The following is a 21,465-nucleotide window of genomic DNA, read 5'->3' as shown; positions in this document are numbered from 1 at the left end:
GCTGAGAAGTGTCTGTCTTCACAGAATGTTCATAATGCCATTCTCAGCAATCCACACAGTTGAAGTGAAATGGGAACTTAAAAACGCAGCCCAGGGTACAATGTTAATGTCATCGAGGCAGGAGCATGGAGGGGTGTGGGGAGATCTCATCTCCAAATTCATTATGGTTCCTAACTGGCAATTCCTTGAGATGTGAGACCCCAGGCATCTGGGGAAGTAGTTCAGACGACTTTTTGGGGTGGAAACTAACCACGCAGATTAAGGCTGTGGATGGAAGATGATGTATCCTGAATCTTGGGACCCCTGTCCCCTCAAACCAAGGGGAGCTGGGAAATCTCCCACAGGGCAACCTGATCTGGAACGAAGTCAGAGTTTTAGAGACGGTGGGTTCTCCTCTACCCTCCATGTGTCCCAGAGGGGTCCGGTCAATGCCACATCAGTAGTCACCTCGGGCAGCCTGATCTCAGGCCTCCTAAGTCATAGTGAAGCCTGGGCACTTTAGTGTCTTTGGAGAACATTCTACAGTGGAAGCTATTGCCACTGTCTTTCTACCTAGGTGAGGAGACTCATGGAAGATGGGTGGCCCTGGCCCTGGACGTACGATATCCCAGGCTCGTCCTATCTCCAACGCTTAGTGGTTTCCTACCCGACATTTGTTGTAAGTTTGGGAACAAGGCATGTTTTGATTCCAACTTTTGTGGGTCCTTCCCAGTGGTGCTCATTTTTGTTTAGTTTGTGGCTATGCTAGACTATAACCTTCTTAAGATTACATACTTTGCCACGAAGCTCTACATTCCCCTCACTATGTTGAGGCTTGCAGTTTGTTAGTGTCTACCGGCTGTCTTCTGGGGGATAAAATGTTTCTTATCGGGACTGTTAACTTTTACTGCCCATAAACTACATATCTATCCAGTGGGATTATTATTTTTTAGCCAACCAAACAAGCAGCAGTGACCAGTGGGATTATTTCATACAGCCAACTCAAAGAGAACATCTGCTACTAACCAAAATGGAAATATGCACGTCTTATTGATAAAAACCACATTCTTATCTGCATTCGTTAACCGTTCCTCAATTCCCTTTGATGGGGGAAAGTGGCTAACCACATCATGTACTCATTTTCCTTTCACTGTCAGTAAACTCCTTTCTCATCTTTATTTCTTGGTTAGGGAGTCTGACTTTGGAATAAAAAACTCTAGTCTTTCCTTTTCTGGAGCATGCTGTAACCTTTTCTTTTTACTGAAGTGAAATTCACTTAACATAAAGCTAACCATTTTAAAGGATACAACTCAGTGGCTTTTAATACATTCACCATGTTGTGCAGCCACCACCTCTATGTAGTTCCAAAACATTTTCCTCACCCCAAAAGGAAGTCCCAAACCCATTAATCAATCACTCCCCATTCATTCCCTTTCCTCCCAGCCCCTGGCAACCACCACTCTGCCTTCTGTCTCTACGGATTTACCGATAAATAGAATCAATCATACGATGTGTGACCTTTTGTGTCTGACTTCTTTCAGTGGTCATGTTTTTGGGATTCATGACCTCATTCACTGATGGCTGAATAATATTCCACTGTACAGATAGACCACAATGGGTTCATTCATTTGTTCCTGGACATCTGTGGTGTCTATCTTTTGGCTACTGTGGATAGTGCTGCTGTGAATATGTGTGTATGAGTGACCGCTTGAGTCTCTGTTCTGAATTCTTTCGGGTGTGTTCCTAGGAGTGGAATTGCTAAATAGTGCTGCTGTAAATATGTGTGCACAAGTATCACTAAATTTCTTTTTCCACACTGACTGCACACTTTTACATTCCCACCAGCAATGTACAAAGGTTCCAAGTCCTCTGTATCCTCACCAGTACTTGTGATTTTCCATTTTTTGGGCTATAGCCATTCTAGTGAGTGTTAAGATGGCATCACTCCTAAGCAGTCCATCCTGAGCTTCTGAGGAGACGGGACATTTCACAGAATTCCATCCAGCTTCCCCGCGGAGAGAGGGCTGGGAAGAGCCTGGACAGAATGTGAGTTAGACCTTAGTCCTCCCAGATGGAGCCCTCACCGCTGTGCACAATGCAAAGCCTGCACTGCTGGGATTAAATGGACATTTACAGCGTGGCCCGAGGAGGCCACTCTTGGTCATCAGGATGGAGCTTTTCCCCAGGATTTCCTGCCCACTAAGGAAGTGTGGTGCGTCTATAAAGAGCAGCTGGGAGGACCAGGTACATGCCAAGGGTTTTCCTTTGTGCTAATCATCGTCCTTATCAACTTCTATCCTCAGTCAGAAAGTCCCAATGGGAAAAGTTATTTTCATCTCTTTCTTTCCTTTTGTGATAAGTGACATTAAAAATAAAAATTACTCCCAGAAAGTGAAAAGAGTCTAGTTTAAACGTCTGTGCATAAATCTCAAAAGCTTCAAAATTTCTAAAGCTCCTAATATTCCTGCAACATCCTTGAGAAAAATATTTCCACAAAGTGCTTCTCAGAAGCCAGCAGACGCTGTGGACCAGAGTGGTAATGTCATGTCCCCTGTCCCCCGCCCTGATCCCACCACCAGACCATGTAAAGGTACTACTTCCTAGGAAGCAGGATAATGAACAGTATCGTTTAACTGTTTGTATCTTGTGAGATGATGTGTTGTTACAAGTTTTAAACATGGTTTCTCTCATTTTATCTCCATGGCAACTGCATGCAGTGACATGAACTCCAGTGGAGAGGAGAGAGGACAGGGGCTCAGATGGGACCAGTGTCAGGGCTGGCCGGGGTGCACTCAGCTCTGGGGAGCTGGCTGATTCCACCAGGCCCTTGCTGCTCCAAGGGAGGTCTGTGTCAGTGTCACCTGGGGGCTTGCTATAAATGCAGAGTCTCAGGTCTGGCCCCAGAACTCCCAAATCCACATTTGAACTGATCCCCAGGAGACTCCTTGGTATATAAAAGTTTGAGAACCACCGCACGAGACCACCATAACCTCCATCCTGGCATTCTTGAGGGAAGAGATAGGTGACTTTCAATAAGAAAAACCTCTTAAGCGTGGAGTTGGAGCTCAGTAGAAAGGTCTGGCTTACTGGGTCATGCAGAGGAACACATAGTATTTATGTGGGTTAAATATTATTTCTAATTAAATCAGTCTTGGCCTTATACTTCAGTGATATCTACAAGACAGAATCCATTTTGATTACTGTGAGGATGGGGGGGTTGCACATTTCTTTTCCCTGTCTGAAGTCATGGCTGGAGCGCACATGGGACATCCGGGTTGGTTTTGGAAGCTGCAGTCTGAAAAGGCGGAGACAACAAATCCAGACTTGAACCCACATTACTCAAATACCACGACTGTGGAGAGAATGCGCTCAGGGTCCTGACACTCCAGCATTCATGAATCGGGGAATTTCACTTCGGAGAAAAGAGGCAAAAGATGTTCAGATACGGGCACATGCAGTGTAGCTCTACGGCTTCAGACTTCAACAAAGGTGGACAGATGGATGATTCGTCAGGGCCCCACATCACACAACCCTGTGGTTTCCATTCATTGGTCATTAACCTTAAAATATGCCTTGGGTAAGGGAGTAGAAAGAGTTTCATTTATCCGAGAAGGATAAAAACAATGTTGCCTAGGATAACACTTGCTTCACTACACATCAGGATTTTTAATCTACAGTACAGTATTTTACCGGTAGAATAAGAATGAGCTTTTCATGACTTACCAGCCGAAATCTGAATAGTAGGAAATCCCTTCTCCTTCCTAAGCGGACTCTTCCTGTCTCACCTTTTATGGGCACTGGCGCCCAGCAGACGCCCATATCCTCTCCATTCCCCAGGGCGGACCCTCCCTCCCTTCCGCAGTGTGTTCCAGACCTTCAAGGCCTGTCCAAGGCTGCAATTCCTGGTGATCCTCCGGGGATTCCAACCTAAGGCCTAGTTAATTTCTGTGAGCTCTTTGCCACACATTTGAAATATGTAAAATGTCCCAAAAGGCAGAAAGGACTACTTTTTAGGCTCTAGAAAAATAATTCCACCAGCCACAATTTAGAAATATTCATTGTTCTTAAGGATGGTGAGTTAGCATTTCCGAGCAATTTTTAGACTACCCTGGCAAGAAGAAATTAGTAGCATGTTCCAAGGTAATAATAATGTAAAGGCTAGTATTTGTACAGTATATTACACAGACAGCTATCAGCAGCCTATTCCATGCAACACAGAGCTGAGGTTAAATTGGACACCTTCTATCTCTATCTTCTTATTTAGTATATAAAACATTTGTCCCACCCCTGGGTACTATTTATTAAGAATTTCAGTTATATGAGGTAGAATGATATGGACCCTTAGAATTTCTGCCCTCCAAAATTATTTGATGCAGACTGTAGCACTAGTGTCAATACAAAGTAAATAACATCCACATGTAAAGAAACACACCTTCACCTTCACCTTTATGTCACTTGATATGCAGACACTTAACTCAAAATGGACCTAAATGTAAGAGCTAAAGCTATATTGCTTCTAGAAGAAAACACAGGGGAAAATCTTTGTGAGTCTGGATTAGGCAAAGGTTTCTTAGATAAGACACGAAGACTGCAACCTATAAAAGAAAAAGTTGGCTAGGTTAAAAAGGTTTGATTGTCAAAAGATACTGTTAAAAATAAAAAGGCAGGGGACAGACTGGGAAACATATTTGCAAAACACATATCTGATAAACAACTTCTTCCGGAACATATAAAGAACTCTCAAAACTCAATACTAAAGAAATGAACAACCCAACTGCAAAATCTGGCAAAAGATTTGAGCAGACACTTCACCAAAGAAGTTGTACACATGAAAAGATGCTAAACTTCAGTGGTCATTAGGGAAAAGCAAATTAAATCCACAGAGAGCTGTAACTGTGATGGACTAAAATGGTGAATATACACAGAAAAAGGGGCCACGCCAAGAGCTGGGAAGGATGGCACACCTTGAATTCCATTGGCTGCCGGCCGGAAGGCAAAAGGGTGCAGCCTCTTCGGAAGACAGTTTGGCAGTTTCTTCTAAAGTTCACAGAACCCAGCAATCCCACTCCTAGGTATATACCTAAGAGAAATGAAGGCCTATGTCCACACCAAGACCCGTATGAGAATGTTCATCCTGGTTTTATTAAATTAGCTTACTCCTGGGATTGCTATTCGGCAATAAAAAAGAACAAAGTGCCCGATGTGTGCAGCAGTAAAGCTGAATCTCAAAGGCATTCTGCTATGTGAAGGAAGCCAGACACAAAATGCTACTTACTGTCTGATGCTATTTTTATGACGTTCTAGAAAAGGCAAAACTAAAGACAGAAAACAGATGAGTGGCTGCCAGGGCTGGAGGTGGAGGGGAGGGACTAACTGAGAGAGTACAAGGAAAGTTTCTGGGGTAACGGACCTGCTCTAGGGTATGATTCTGGTGGTTCTATGGCTGTATACATTTGCCAATATTCAATGACTTGTATGTCAATTATGCCTCAATAACCTTGACCTAAAAAGAAACCAACAAAAGAGGAGCTGAGTAAAGGCAAAGATGAAGAAGACAAACCGTGACATCACAGGCATGTTGCCCGGTGGCCGAGATTATGTCCCTTCCAGGTATTCCTGCAAGTGAGCTTACGCGATACAGAACAGTTAGAAAAGGAAGGAGCGTGTACAACCTTTAAAGTGACATTTGGAAAAAACCGTCTAGCCGAATGCCTTTTAAAAATGTCTGCCAGGGGCCAGGCGGGGTGACTCACGCCTGTAATCCCAACACGTTGGGAGGCTGAGGTGGGCGGATCACTGGCCAACATGGTGAAACCTTGTCTCTACTAAAAATACAAAAATAAGCCAGGTGTGGCGGCGGGCGCCTGTAGTCCCAGCTACTTGGGAGGTTGAGGCAGGAGAATGGTGTGAACCCGGGAGGCGGAGCTTGCAGTGAGCCGAGATCGTGCCACTCACTCCAGCCTGGTGATAAGAGTGAGACTCTGTCCCCCCCCCCCGCCCCCCAAAAAAAAGTGTGCCAGGGAAGTAATCTGAAGACCTAGCTTTCCTTGCTCGGAATGTGGTCTGACGGTGATCCCGACAGAAATTTCGAGAACTGTCTGGGGCACAGCCCACAGGGCAGGAGAACTGAAAGTGGGTCAGGACCGAATTAGATTCAGGAGTGAAGGCGAAGTCTGGGAAGCCACTGGTTTCTGTCATGCTTTATCTCCATAGACAAATTTTCAGATCCCAGAAGGTACCACCTATAATCTAAGATGCTGTTATATAGTTTTATCTGAAATGATTTGACTGGGGTAGGTGTACATTTTAAAGCAGAGAAAAAGTGGATGATCTCGTCTTCCCTACCCATAGTATCAGTATCTGAAAACCCCTGCTTCTTATTCTAAAAATAGGCAGCACATGGGCAGTTGTGCTCAATGGCTTTTAGCCCAAACTTTTTCTAGTCTGGATATGATTTTACCTGGCATGTGTTGGGAAAAGTTGATTTTCTGGGAAAGCCTTTTATTACCTCTGTGCTTTTAGCAATAAAGACATTTCATTTGCCTAAATGTGAATCATTGTGTAATAGACTGACGTGATTTCCTAAGCCTGCCTGTCCTCTAAGAAGTCTTGGAGTCTGATTGTGGATGAATTCAGGGCCCTGAGCCCAGACTGCACCTGAGGAAGGGGCCAGGAGGAAGCAGATTCTGGAGTCACAGGTTCCATGTGCAGAGAGCTTTGGCTGTCAGGACTCGAATGGGCATGAAACACTCTTTCGAATTTAGCACCACTGACATGCAGTGTTTCAATGCTCAGAGCATCACCCTCACACAGCATGGAAGAAGTAACGGATGCTGTGGCGGTGGCCTCCACTTACATGGTTAGAGAGTGACAATTAGCATAGGGGACAACTACTGAGCTACCAGGATTACATGATGACTGGCAATTACAAGAGTTAATTGTCTATACTGATGACCTCACTCGCGGGTTACTAATTTTCATGTGCCAACTGCACGTGCCAATATTTTCCTGGTATTCTTAGGTCATCTTCACACCCAAGAGCATGGCATGACTCACGGCCGAGATGGTGTGCTCCCATTGCACCATGTGCCTGTCATTACCCCATGCGCCTCTGCAGGTAGTAAGCAGCTAACAGCCCCGCAGACTGCCCCAGGTGGAAGCAGAGAGGAAAGGTGTGTGGGCAGCCTTCCAAAGGCGGGCTCTTGGTGAGCTGAGCAAGCAGGCCGCCTGTCTTCCAGGGTGACTGCTCAGTATCTGTGGCACAGCCCAAGGACAGGACCAAAAGTTGTATCTATTTTGCATTTAGACTGAAAAGCAGTCTATATATATGAGAGAAAAACATTCTTGAAGTCAGCATTATATTGAATTGGTTCTGCTATGATAAAACAAGCAAACACCACATTGGCCAACTAAGAAACAAGGTTATGAGCCAAGGGTGGAGCGGTGGGCATGGGGAGGGGGTTTGAACTGGCTGTGATGTACTGCTTTTTCCCCCTCTTATCTTTATTTGAAATGTTCCTGAATAGGACACACTTGAAATAGAACTCCACCTTTTCTGTTGTTAGAAAATGCTTGATAACCACCATTGTCCTCCTTCTCCTTTGGCTACTGCCTACTTATCTGTTATTTTATTTTGACTTCGTTTTCTTACTCCTTTAAAAAATATTTTATCTTTTAATTTACATACAATAAAATTCACATTTTTGGTGTGTTATTTGGTGTGTTGTTAATAAATGCAGAGTTGTGTAACCACCACTATTATTAGCAAGAGACAGAAAAGCTCCATATCAACCCACATTCTGGGTGCCGCCCCTTTGTCATCAAATGCTCCCTTCTCCAAACCTCGGTCCATCCCTCATGTTTCTCCCTCCATGTAGTTTGCCTTTTCTAGACACTCACAGAAATAGAACCATACAGTGTGCAGTCTTGAGCCTGGCTCCTTTCACTTAGCACAATGCATTTGAGATTCACCCAGCGTGTTGCTGCTACCGAAAGACAGGGGAAAAAGATAATTAACAAAAAAAATTCTACCATACAGAAACTAAAGAGAAACACGGCTCCAAAGTTCTTACCTAGAGTATGGATTCATTTTATTTTGGATAAAAGAATATTTCTTTCTTGGCCGGGCACGGTGGCTCAAGCCTGTAATCCCAGCACTTTGGGAGGCCGAGGCGGGCGGATCACGAGGTCAGGAGATCGAGACTATCCTGGCTAACACAGTGAAACCCCGTCTCTACTAAAAAATACAAAAAACTAGCCGGGCGAGGTGGCGGGCGCCTGTAGTCCCAGCTACTCGGGAGGCTGAGGCAGGAGAATGGCGTGAACCCGGGAGGCGGAGCTTGCAATGAGCTGAGATCTGGCCACTGCACTCCAGCCTGGGCGACAGAGCGAGACTCCATCTCAAAAAGTATATATATTTCTTTCTCATACATTATGATACAAAAACAACCTTTGTCTTCCTTAATACGCAAACATGAGCCTCATTCCCTAGCAAGAGTCTTATAGATTATAGACAGTGATAGCCATTTGAAATTAGACCAAGATAGTATCACTTTTCACATTTACATCTCCACTCTTTGCCATTGGTAACTGATTACTTTCCCAAAGGCTTCATAAAATGTTGGACTTCGAAGGGACCTCAGAGAGCATCTGGGGTGTCTGAGAGAGATTGGGGGTCAGCAGCTTGAGAGTCACCTGGGGGCTCATTAGCAATCAGGGCGCTTGGGCCTTCTCCTGTCCTGCATTTTAACAGGGTTCTGGGTGATCGTTCTGAAGTGGTCCCTGTCCCAGGACTGGCCTGGGCTGGCCGCCAAAGTACCAACTACGGGGAGTTTCATACCTTGTGAATTTTCTGGTCTAGCAGTTTGGGAATCAAGGGAAGGAGCCTGGGAAGAATTTACATATGTATTTTTCTTTTTGCTTGTTTTTTTCTTTTTAATTTTTTCATGTGAGATGGGTCATGTGCTGACATCTTAACAAGTTTTGAGAGAGGCATGTCTCACACATGACTGTGAATGCCCCAGCATCATGCTGATGACCCACAAAAGGACAGGAAATTTATATATATGTAATACATATTTTTTGAGTCAGGGTTTTGCTGTTGCCTGGCTGGACTGCAGTGGCATAATCATAGCTCACTGCAGCCTCAAACTCCCCGGCTCAAGCCATCCTCCTGCCTCAGCCTCCCAAAGTGCTGGGTTTACAGGCATGAGCCACCACCCAGTCAGGAACTGATGTTTTCAGCAAGGCCCCCAAGCATTTCAGATTCACAGGCAGGTCTGGGAGCCACAGAGTGTGTCTAATTCTCACGTAGACAGGTGAAGGGACAGCCCCAAGAGATGAGCCTCTCACCCACAGCACCTGGACCCAGTGGTGCTCTGCATGCAGCAACACCTGCTTCCCACACCCCGAGGGTCCCACACGCTGAGGGTCCCACGTCACGGTCCGGGCTGCTCCCCACAGCTGAGCACTGCCGGCTCATGTCTCATTTGTGAAGGGAAGGTGGGGGGCGTGCTCTGAGAGCCCTGTCTGCTTTGCCCCCAAGCCACCGTGTCAGCTCTGCAGGCTCTGCCAGTCACCACACCCCACCCCGCCATGGCCGTCAGGGTTTTTTGTCTCCTGCTGCCCTGGCACACCCCTTTCCATGCTGGCACAGTGCGCTCCACGCTCCAGTCTGAGTGCCTAGCGGTTGGGCCAGTTTTTCTGGAACCTGGGGGCCACGGCACACTCAGCCCTCACTGCCTGCGGCTCTCAAGGGCACGAGAGGATGTGACTCAAGCACGGGTTCTCTGGGGGCATCTTCCCTCCTCACAACTGGAGGAGGCGGCCAGAGCTCCTTCCCCAAGGCACACTGCAGGGCACTGCCACGTTACATCTCTGTACCTACATTTCATGTGGGACTGCGAGGCCCTTGGAGGTAGGGACCATCTCACATTCACACTCTGTCCCCAGCATCTCTTGCAGGACTTGACACACAGAACACACTCCATGTGCTGTCTGTTAAGCACATGCATTATGGCACTGCTATTTACCCCTCTGCCTGGCTCCAAAATTCATGTTCTTCCCACACAGAATCTTCTATTTTTAGACCACATTTCTGACCATTATAATGACTTCCCAATTTCTGAAGCCGAGCATCAGCAGCTCATGCTCTGGAGGACTTACCCTCTCCTTTGGACTCCCCCACCCTCCATTCAATTCCTTCATTCACCTTCATCTGCCGGAAAACATCATCCACAATCTCAACTCTTCTCTAAGCCCTGTGTCCGCCCAGTGGAATTTCTGATTGTTCGTTCCACCAGATGATCTGGTTTTATCACCTGCATTATCAGGGAGAATGTTTTCCAGGCCTCTCAAGTGGAGTCATAAAAAAGGAGACCACCAGACTTGTTTGTGGAAAGGAGGGCTGGGTCAGTGAGGCCCGCGCTCAGCATCTGATTAGATAAATCAGGCCATCTGCTGGGATCCCACTAGAAAATGAGGCAAGGGCTCTGGAATGCCAGGACTCCCTCCTCCAGATTTAGTGCTGGTAATATTTGAACCAAGTGTTTTGAGGACAACTGTCAGTGATAAGCCAGACCTGCGTAAGCAATTCAGGGCAACTACTGTGACTCAGGGGCTTAAAGGTTATGGAGGAAAGGGGTGAGTTTGCCAATGCAGGTCTGTGAGAAAGCTATAAAAGGAAGATGTTTAATGCTTACTGAATGTCTCTGTTTTAAAATCAGATTTCAACCTTATGTCCAAAAAAGATACGTTTTTGTTTGGTCTTTTTACCGTTCCTGTGCCAGGGTATGAGGGCAGCAGACTCGTAGTGACGTGTAGTCCTGGTGGTGAACACGAGGTGGCAGGCGGTAGCATCCACCGGCCCTTGGCTGGAGGCACAGATTTGCAAGTGGCAGTGATGTCAAAGATTTTGAGATTGTTTTGGGTTACAGTGACTCATCTCGGTGGGAGAGAGGGCAGCTCCCTCATTTGTCATGGGGAGCTCACGTCCCATGGGGAAAGTCCTGACTGCAGAGCTCCAAAGATGTCAAAAGAGCACATCGAATTCCATTTTCCTTTCTACAGGGTGGTTGTACAAACTCAGTCACTGATTTGTTCAACGATTCCCTTCCCTTTGACTTGCTTAAAGGAAAGTGTTCCAAATTTGGGTACTGGCGGACCTGTTAGACCCAGCCCATTGCAGAGGTCCATGAGATAGTGTTTCAGGTTATTAGCTTTGGCCCCTGGTTGGGACTAAGCTGTAACAGCAGCTGACATTTTCAGGCTCTAGAGCAGTTCACTGTTTGGAGCACTTTCCAACAGTCAGCCTATGGAGTCCTCACAAACGTCTACAAGGTAGGTACTGTCATTGTACCCATTTTATGGGTGAGGAAACTGAGGCACAGAGAGGTCTGGGCCGTTTGACTGCTATATAAAACAGAGGATTCATATGGGGCTTTTCAAGAGTTCCATAGGGCATTGTCATCCACATACAGACTTCCCTTAAGGAACAGACCTGACTTTAGATTCTGAATATATCTTTTCCACTGATCTTCCTGAAGCGGGAATTAAGCCAAAAGCAGATGGACAAATTGTCTGCGAAAATAAACAATGTATGCCTGGGGTTCATGGAAATCCATACAAAACCAAGCCAGCCACAGTCCTGCAAAGGTGATTTAAGAACATTGCTTCTCTGCTTTAACCCTACCCTAGCGAACTGTAGCCATTTCATGGCTCATTAATCCCCCTCCCTGCTACAGAGTGATGGGTAGAAAAAGAAGGCGAAACCCAAACAAGTCATTTCTGTTACTTTTTAGTAACGCCGGTCAAAAGGTGTGCAGAGGAGGCCCCTGGAGCTGCAGGCTAATATTCTGAAATATTAACACACTCCTGGGAAATACTGAGACATAACCTATGCTTTCTCTAGCTTCTCTGAACAGATTCGTTGTTGAAAACAGGCTGCATTAGGAAGATTTTCTAAACAGCTGTGGAGTTCTGCATGCTAAAAAGGTTGGCTGGTTAAGCATATTATGAAGCAGCGTTTAGCTGGACCTTGGAGAGGACGAGCTGTGTGTTCCGGGGGAGTTGTGGGAAATCAGGAGGCCACCTCATGGAGGTACAGGTTCCTCAGGAGAAGGCTGTTGTGGCTGAGAAGACCTGTAGGGAGGCCTGGCTGCTGACCACAGAGAGGAGCTGGGATGAGACATGGGAGACAGTGGTAGAAGTCCCTGCAGTGACCCCACAGGCAGTGAGTGAGGGCTTAAGAGCATCGGGAAGAAGGCAGCTGAGAGGAGAAAAGGGCAGAATGGTGGCCATCAAGTTTGTGAACAAATCGAAGCGATTTAACACTGGTCAGTTAAACACGGATTCACGGGATTTGGAGCCCTGTGCGGTCAAGAAGGAAGAGTCCGGATTTGAAGTGTGACCTGGGTTGAATCCCAGCTCTGCCAGTTCTATGACCACAAGCAAGTCACTGCCCTTCCCTGAGCCTCAGTTTCTTTATTTTGGAAATGGAAATGTTCATTGATATCACCTGGTTGGGTTTTCTAGGAAAGAACTGACGTTACTGTTAAATCAGCTCTGATTATCTTTCCACCAGACGGAAGAAAGATGTCACTGTTTTGATTTCTGAAGAAACCAAACTGATGTAACAGTAACAGTAACATCAGTGACATATTTTGTCGTGAAGAAAACACAAGGGTGTGTAAGTGGCTTCGAATTTGATGTCAAGAAGAAAAGGAAAGATAGGGGAGACAAAGAACAGGTGCCGGGGACCATGTATGAATGGGAAGGTTTTAGGGAGGTGCCATATGACAGCGCCAGTGGCAGAAGCCCACACATCAGATGGTGAACTTGGAGTCCATGTCACTGAACACCAAGGGGCTATCTGAGAACAGAGTCTCCCAGTGATCAGAATTATGTTTGTTTACAGCCAGAAGACACCCTCAGGATGTCAGCAGCAACCTAAGGTATCTAAACATACATTTGTCTGTGAACATGCGAAATTATAAGCTTGGCAACAATGCCTAGAGAAAAACCTGGGCTAACTTTGAGTGTGATGACTGCAAGCCCTGCGAGGGGACAGGGGACGTGGCCCGTGAGTGGCTCAACAGCCTGGTTTCTTGCTCATGGATGTCTCACGCTGTGTTGCCTTGAAGCTTGGTGTGAGAAGGTTAAATGGCGGACAGTAAAAGCCAGATCCCAGTCCGGTCTTCCTCATCTGTCTTTAAAGGTATCTAATATTTTGGAAATCACCTCGCTAGGAATTTGTGCAAAGCTACTGTCCACAGTAACACCGAGTGTCTGATGCTGCTCCTGGAGCCACTGGCTACCAGGGCCACTTGATGGCCCTAACACTGGCCCCGGGACGGGGTGTATGTGTGGGCTGGGTTTCACCACGCTGGGGTTATTGTCTGTCATCTCTCCGGTTAACAAAGGGCTGGTGCTATCTGGACATCCTGCGCTCCCCTTAAGACTCCCCGGTTTGGAAGGATTATTTGTGCGAATGCTGAACAGACATCCGCAATTAAAAAAAGAACAACAAACCGCAAGAAACTGATCTTTCTTCAGTCTGGTGGAAAGATAATGCATGGCTCATTTGTCCAGACATGAAGCCTGGGGTCCTGGGTAAGAGGAAACCAAGTGACATTAACGTCCATTCCAGAGAAGTGACTCAGCTGGCGCCCTGTTCTCATGACACAGGGGAAAACAGCCTCCAGAACACTGGTTCTTCCCAACAGCACTTGTTAAAAGAGAAATCAACAGCAGTTTTCATCCACGAAATAGAAGGCAACAATTGAGTGCAGCCGTGCTGCGTCCGATACGCTTCCTGCGCATTTGGGGTTTGCAGAGGTGTAGCGGCAGCAGCGCAGACCACCAAAGATGCACGCGATTCATTAGGCAGCAAGGAGCATTATGGGGAGAGGGAAACTAGAGACCTAGGGTGGGTCTGCGCTGATCACAGTACATTCTTGCTTTCTTTGGGGTTGGAATATCCATATTGTGATTTACCCGCCACAGCCTGAGTGGTCACTTTCATAATAAGATTATTCCTAGATATCGTTACCCATGATGTTTTTGTGAAATTTTTGTGCAAGAATGTGTGTATATGTGTGCATGTGTATATGTGTGTGCATGTGTATACATGTGCATGTGTATATGTGCGTGTATGTGTGTATATATGTGTGTGTGCATGTGTATATGTGCGTGTATGTGTGTATGTGTATATGTGTGCATGTGTGTGTGCATGTGTGTATGTGTGCCTGTGTGTGTGTGTGTATGTGTATATGTGCCTGTGTGTGTGCATGTGTGTATGTGTGCATGTGTGTGTGCATGTGTGTATGTGTGCCTGTGTATGTGTGCATGTGTGTATGTGTGCCTGTGTGTGTGTGTGCATGTGTGTATATGTGCCTGTGTGTGCATGTGTGTATGTGTGCCTGTGTGTGTGCGTGTGTGTGTGCCTGTGTGTGTGTGTGCATGTGTATATGTGCGTGTATGTGTGTATGTGTATATGTGTGCATGTGTGTGTGCATGTGTGTATGTGTGCCTGTGTGTGTGTGTGTGCACACATGTCATGTGGCTGTTGTGATCTTCTGTTCTGATTATGACCTGAGTTTGTCTCACTGTGAACGTGCTGTTCAGCCAGGCAGGAGCAATGCCGCAAGGATGTTTGGAGCTTTCTCTCTGTGTCCACGCCCGGCCATATGAAAGGCCTTTCACACCAACACATTCTGCTTCCTCACTCCTAAAGGATCCATGACCCCAACGATGGCCAGAGGGCGGCTCTGCATGCCCGGAACTTTGGATACACTGCAGTGGCAACACCTCTCACATTGGACAGAAGCGGGAAAAGGGGCAGAACTTGGGGACAGTGCAGCCAACTATCCTGCCCTCACATCCCAGAGTGCGGGTTCACTCTCTTTTCGGGTAGCATGGTTGTGGGGGAAATTTTTCTCTATTCAAATAGAACCTGGACATATTCCAAAGCCACTTCCTGCCTGCCATTCACACCATGGTGAGCTGGTTTCTGGCCTGACACTCTTCTCCAAGGGTCTGCAACGCCACCATCCCCAGCTGTGAGGGCACCTCCCCACCCTGGGGACCCTTGCGGCCCCAGCATGGCTGCCTTCCCTCCCTCCTGGAATGGGTTCCTCTGGTGGCCACAGACCCGCCTGGGTTTCTCCTCACACCTCTGGCCCCTTCCTGATTCCTGCTCTGCTGAACATTGGAGTTTTGCTGCTCTCTTTCCCTCTGAACTCATTAGGTGGGATGCCTCACTCACACCAAGCGGCTTCAGTGAATGCTCAGAGGCGGACGGCTCCTACCTCCCTCCTGGATGCCTCTGTCTAGAGGGTCTAGAGATACTTTAAACTCAGCAGGTTTCAAGTTGAACTTTTTACCTCATTTCCTCCAACCTTGCTCTCAGCAATACTCCAAAAAACAGAAACAACCCCCCTTTCCTTCTCTGCTCCTTAACTCAGTGAATTGCAAGGCCCTTAAGCCAGGCTTCAGAACCTGACATGGGGGAGACACTGCTGACCCTCGTCCTCACACTGCACTGGGAGGGCACTGATTCCAATGGGCTTTCCGCCAAGCGTCTCCGGTGTCTGCGTTTCCTCTGCATTCCCAGCACCTCCTTCCTGGCTCTGGACTTCCTCCTTACTTGCTTGCATTAACTCTGGAATCACCTCTGCGTACCCTACCCCCCTGCACCCTCATGCATCCCCTCTCTTAGCTGCCTTCATTCAAATTCTGAAATCCAACGTGCTCTCCGATCCCTTTCTCATGTAAAAACATGAAGGCCCCTCTGCTCCCTGCAGAGTGAAACTGGGGTCGGTGGGTGTGATACCCAGGCTTCCTGGTGCTGCCTGTGCCATGGCTTTCCAGGTGCAGCTCCTCTCTACCCTGCACTTTGGTGGCTGGAGCCCATGGCGTCCATGGTCCCTTGCTGTGTCTGCTGACATCTCCACAACTGTGGTGCTCTCCTCGCTACGCTGGCCTTTACTGCATTTCTCCTGGTGAACTAAACTGAGGCATCATTCTTCCTCGCTCACTTTTTCAGTGTCCCAGGAGGGAGCTTCTCCAAGCCCTCTCCTGCAGGGGTGGACCCTCCCACACCGGCTTTCCCACCGGAGGGGTGCAGTGCTGCCCTGGGCCAGAGAGAGTGCTCATGAAGGGCTGGTTTCATGGTCAATGCAACTAAATATCAATTATTTGAAATTATCTCCTCCATCCCACTGGGTTTATACCACAGAGATTCCCAGCACCATGGAGAAGCACTGCCTCACAGCTGCCCTGCCTTCTTCCCTGGGGAGACAATCGGGGTGGGCTGCTTGGATACCAGCCACCTCTTGCAGGATGAGCCCCAAGAGCAGGAGACCCTGCCGGGCCCCTGAAGGCATAAGGGGCGCAAGGCAGACTCCGGTCCTCTACCTTTCAGCCAGCAAGATTCAATTCCTCACAGTTTACCCGTCCTCAAGTGTTTAGTAACCACCAAAGGAATTAGGACTGCTGCCAAGGAGACATACACACACATGCACAGATGTATACATCTATACTTCTTAAATTTAGAAGTGTGAAGAATAGGTAATGGAGAAAAGACATGAGAGAGAACAAAATGCATGGATTCTATTAGAAGTTAACTTCTGGCACTGTAGTAGGAAAAGCATCTCGGCTAATGTATAAATTACCAAAAAAAAAAAAAAAAAAAGTCCCACTAAAAAAACCAGGGACTCACATCTAAATTTCTAATTAAATTACAATTACTTTCGAAGCTCCTCCCCCACAGAGAAACTTCTGCCTGATGTGCTCTAGGATAGACCTGAGTTTTGCTTCTGTTGGAGCCGGTCATGCAAGAGTGAGAGGTGTCCATTTGCAAACAGAACTGCATGCAGGGTATTGCTGTGAATATACTGACATGCTCCTGCTTATGCTGTCACTTCCTTAAGACCAGACAGCCTGTGAACCTTGATGTGTATTTCCAGTCCTGTGCAGGGCTCTCAGCCTGGGACTGCTTGGGGACTACACCTCGCCCACTTCTCCCCGCATCTGCATCGATGAAGGAAGCCATCAGTGCCCGTAGGGGCAGCAGATCAGGTTCTGCAGGCCTCTCCAACATTTCTCTGACTTCTGACAGTCCGCTGGTTATGAATGACAATGTACTATCTGGTTTACATTTGGGAATTATGGTGAATGCTGTCATAGAATTTACTGGCTGCTCAGTTTGGCAGTGATTTCTTTGAGCCAAATATTACTTTGTCATGTAAGACAGTAGCACTTTCTTGGAAGCTGTGGATCTGACGTGCCAGGAAAGAATCCAGGCGGCAGACACTTGATCACTGCAAGAGCGGCCATAGCTTCCCCCGATCGTGATTCACCAGAAAATGACCTTCAGCCACAAATGCGCTTCATTTTTTTCAGTTGTTCTTCACTCACCTTCCCAAGCTCATTCCCAGACCTCAAAAATGTGCTGCTGGGCTGATACCAGCAGGTTCCTGGGATGCTGTCTTAGAATCCACTGAGCAGCACTGAAACCAAGGCCACCTGCTAGTGGGCAAGGACATGAGTCCCCTCTCCCCTCTTAGAAGACCCCAGAAACCAAAAACCAAGGGAAAAAGTGAGATGACTTCGATTAGCATATAAATTGTTCAACATGTAAGCTGTCCATACCTGCAGCTACCACCTCTTCACAAAAAGGGCAACTCAACCACGTTCACCTCCACAGAGCCGAGATCAGGTGAATGGGCCTGCACTGTGGGGCCATTCACGTCCTCCAGCCTCTCCCCCTGCCTAACTTGGAGGTCCCCTCCTGGTATAAGTTCTATGCCCTTTTAGGAAAACGTTGGGTGATGGAGAAGAAGGGTCTGGGAGTGGAGCAAAAAGACAGAAGGGGTAGGAAGGGGGAACCCTGCTCTCATGCACACGGGGACCCACTAGTGGACATTTCCTGAGACACAGACTCAACCCAGGTTTCCAACGGCCTTGTCAAACACATCATGAGTCCCACCCTTCCCGAACCTCCACGATATCCACCAGCGTCTACTTTGTGTTGGTCCATTTCCCAGCCATAGTTCACCCTGTTGACCTCTGAAATAATCTGCTGCGTTTGGATTTTACATGGATTTTCTAAAACGTTTCTCTCTAGCCCAGCTCTCCCTCCAGGTACCACCCTCTTCTTCTCTCTTCCCAGCGTGTTTTAATTTTATTTATTTCTTTATTTAATTTTGAGACAGTGTCTCACTCTGTCACCCAGGCTGGAGTGCAGTGGTATGATCACAACTCGCTGTAACCTCAACCTCCTAGGCTCAAGCGATCCTCACTTCTCAACTTCCTGAGTAGCTGAGACTACAGGCATGCACCATCATGCCTGGCTAATTTTTTTTGGATTATGTTGCTTTCTTAGGCTGGTCTTGAGCTTCTGAGCTCAAGTGATCCACCTGCTTCAGTCTCCCAAAGTGCTGGCATTATAGTCATGAGCCACTGTGCCCAGCCCCAACTCATTTTAAAGATGGTGTGGATTCTACCTTCGTCTCCCAGAGGCACTGGGTCCTGTGGACCACTCCCTCCTCCTAACCTCCTCTTTCTCTGGGAGACCTGCCTGTGGCTCCTTTCCTGTCTCTCCATCTACTTGGTCTTCATCTTCTTTTCAGGGGTTCCTTCCTGGACTGCTTAATCAGTACTATTTCTCAGACCCACCTCCCTGGTCCTGCTCTTCTTCTTACACACACTTGGCAATGGTGGGTCCATATGGGGACCCTCCGGTGAGCCGTGGTGGCTCCTCCTTGTTGTATTACACTCCCAGCACCTCCCTGTTGGCCTAGCACAAGTCATGCCTTGTGTCTTAGCTGGGGACAGCCTCCTGGCCTCCCCCTGCCAGGCAGTGAATTCTGAGAGAGTAGCTGCCTGATACAAGTCTGCACCTCCAGCCCATATCACAGAATCCTTCACACAGTAGGTGTCAGCATGTTCGCTGAGTATATGAATGATTGGAACACATTGATTTTTATAAGTCTGGTATTGTAGAGGAGTAGCAGAACCTTCAAATATTAGTCTGCATCTAAATAGCTCAATTGACCCAGAAAGTTTACCTTAAAAAGGCAATGAGCATGACTAAAATAAATCTAAATACATCACACTTACATTATTTGCTAGCTTTTACTCCTTTGTTTTGAGCAATAATTGCTGTGGTCTGAATATCTGTGTCCCTCCAAAATTCATGAGTAGAAATCTGATCCCCAGCGTGCTGGCATTAAGAGGTGGGGACTTTGGAAGGTGAGTAGGTCCTGGGGGTACAGCCCTGGTGAGTGGAATTAGTGCATCTCTCAAAGAGGCCCAAGGGAGCCTGTGGTCCCTTCTGTCATGTGAAGACATAGCACCAAGGTGCCATCTATGAAGCAGAGAGCCCTTACCAGACACCAAATCTGCTGGTCACTTGCTCTCCAACCTCCTAGCCTGCAGAACTACGAGCACTAACACTCTGTTGTCATAAATCACCTACTCTTAAGGTATTTTTGTTATAGCATGAACTATGAATGGACTGAGACAGAAATTGGTACTAAAAGTGGGGTGCTGGGGTAACAAATACTTAAAAATGTAAAAGTAGCTTTAGAACTGGGTAATGGGTAGGGTCTGAAAGAATTTGGAGGTGAGTGCTAGAAACAAATCTACATGGCCATGAATAGAACCTTAAGAGTGATTCTGACGAGGGCTCCTAAGAAGAGGGGGACTGTAGAGAAAGCTTCAACCATCTTAGAGATTCCCTAAGTGGTAATGATCAGAATGTTGGTAGAAATGTGGACAGGAAAGGCCATTCTGATGAGGTCTCAGAAATAAGGAGTATGTTACTGAAAACTGAAGGGAAGGCCATCCTTGTCACAAAGCAGCAAAGAATTTGGCTGAATCATGCTCATCTTCTTGTGTTTTGCGGAAGGCAGACTTCTGAGTCATAAAATGGGATATCTGGCAGAAGAAATATCTAAGCAAAGTGAGGGTGTGGCACAACTTTTCTTGACTGCCTATAGTAAAGTGTAAACAGAGAGAAACAAATTAAAGATGGAATTTATCAAGAAAAAGAAAGCAGAACTGAAAGATTTAGAAAATTCTTAGACTGGCCAGGTAGTAGAAAAGTAGAAAACACGTTCAGGAAAGAACATCAAGATTGTAGTAAAGCAAACATTTGATAAAGAGATGAGTATGGTGGAAGGAAGCCAGATGCTGCTCATCAAGACAACTGAAGAAGGACCTCCGGAGGCAATCTTTGGGGCTGCCCCACACATCTTAGATCTCGAATGTCAGGACCTTGGGGCCAGAACAATTTCAAGTCTCTGCTCCCTGCCATCGGGTGCAGTGCTCAGCTGCCCCAGCTGCGGCTCCAGTGGGTCCAGGTGCAGCTCAGATGGTCTCTCTGGAGGACACAGGCAGGAAGCCTTGGTGGCCTCCACATGGTGCCAACTCTGCAGGTACATAGAGTGTAAGAGCTGTGAGAATGTGGCCACCTCCACCCAGCTTCCAAGGGATGCCCTGGAGGACCTCAGTGCCCAGGCACAGACCTGACACAGGAGCAGGGCCAACACAGAGCGCCCCCATGAGGGCAGTGGTGTGGGACTGGGGCTCCTCACTCCTTATGGTGAGGGCTCTTAAGAGAAGAGAGCTGTAGAAAAAGCCTCAGTCTAGTCTATCAGAACATCATGAATAATATTCTGTTCATGGCAGTGTAGGTTTCTTCTAGGTGGGGAGGTGTGGGAGTGGGGCTGCACCCAGCACCCAGAATGGGGGAGTGACCAGTGTGTACCTCCAGTCTGGAGAGCTACAATGAAGGCTGTGCCCAGAGAAGCCAAGGGAGGCAGGGCTGCCCTGAGACTCAAGGAGCCAATCCCCACCCCAGTGTGTCCAGAAGGTGGGATATGGAGTCAGAGATGGCTCTCAAGACTTAAAATCGAATATTCTTTGCCCTGTTGGGTTTTGGACTCACCTGGCATCACTTACTCCTTTCTTTTTTCCTGTTTCGCCCTTTTGGAATGAAATGTCTGTCTCATGCCTGTCCCACCATTGTGTTTTGGAAGCACACAATCTATTTGATTTCATAGGCTCATACTGGGAGAGAAATGTGCCTCAGGATCAGTCAGATCTGGATTCTCACTTGTATCTGATTTGGATGATACTTAGAAGAGACTGTGGACTTTAGGCTTTTTAAGTTGATTTTGGAAAGAGTTAAGACTTTTGGGGGCTGTTGTAATGGAATGAATGCATTTTGCATGTGAGAAGGATATAAATTTTGAGAAGTTAGGGGTGAAATGTTACAGACTGAATGTGTCCCTCCAAAATTCATAAGCTGAAATCTAATCCCCTATCTGCTGGTATTGAGAGTTGGTGCCTTTGGGAAGTGATTAGGTCATGAGAGTGGTGTCCTCATGAGTGGGATTAGTGCCCTTATAAAGAAGGAAGCATCTGTCCCTTCTGCCACGTCAGGACACAGCACCAGGGCACCATCTACGAATCCAGGGCTTT

The 21,465-nt window shown here is 47.1% G+C and overlaps 1 protein-coding gene and 1 non-coding gene across 2 annotated transcripts in view; both read right to left on the bottom strand.

The window, feature by feature from the left end:
* Positions 1–21,465, bottom strand: part of COL4A2 (collagen type IV alpha 2 chain) — a 204,740-nt gene that overhangs the window by 84,930 nt on the left and 98,345 nt on the right. The gene's annotated exons all lie outside the window — the stretch shown is intronic.
* On the bottom strand, positions 8,926–9,029 carry LOC115894660. Its single transcript, XR_004054803.1, has one exon. It is a non-coding gene; the product is annotated as a small nucleolar RNA U13 (small nucleolar RNA).

This window comes from Rhinopithecus roxellana, chromosome 18, assembly GCF_007565055.1.
Source record: "Rhinopithecus roxellana isolate Shanxi Qingling chromosome 18, ASM756505v1, whole genome shotgun sequence".
Taxonomy (NCBI): Eukaryota; Metazoa; Chordata; class Mammalia; order Primates; family Cercopithecidae; genus Rhinopithecus; species Rhinopithecus roxellana.
The sequence above is the reverse complement of the archived record's forward strand: the minus strand, read 5'-3'. Positions and strand labels throughout refer to the sequence as shown.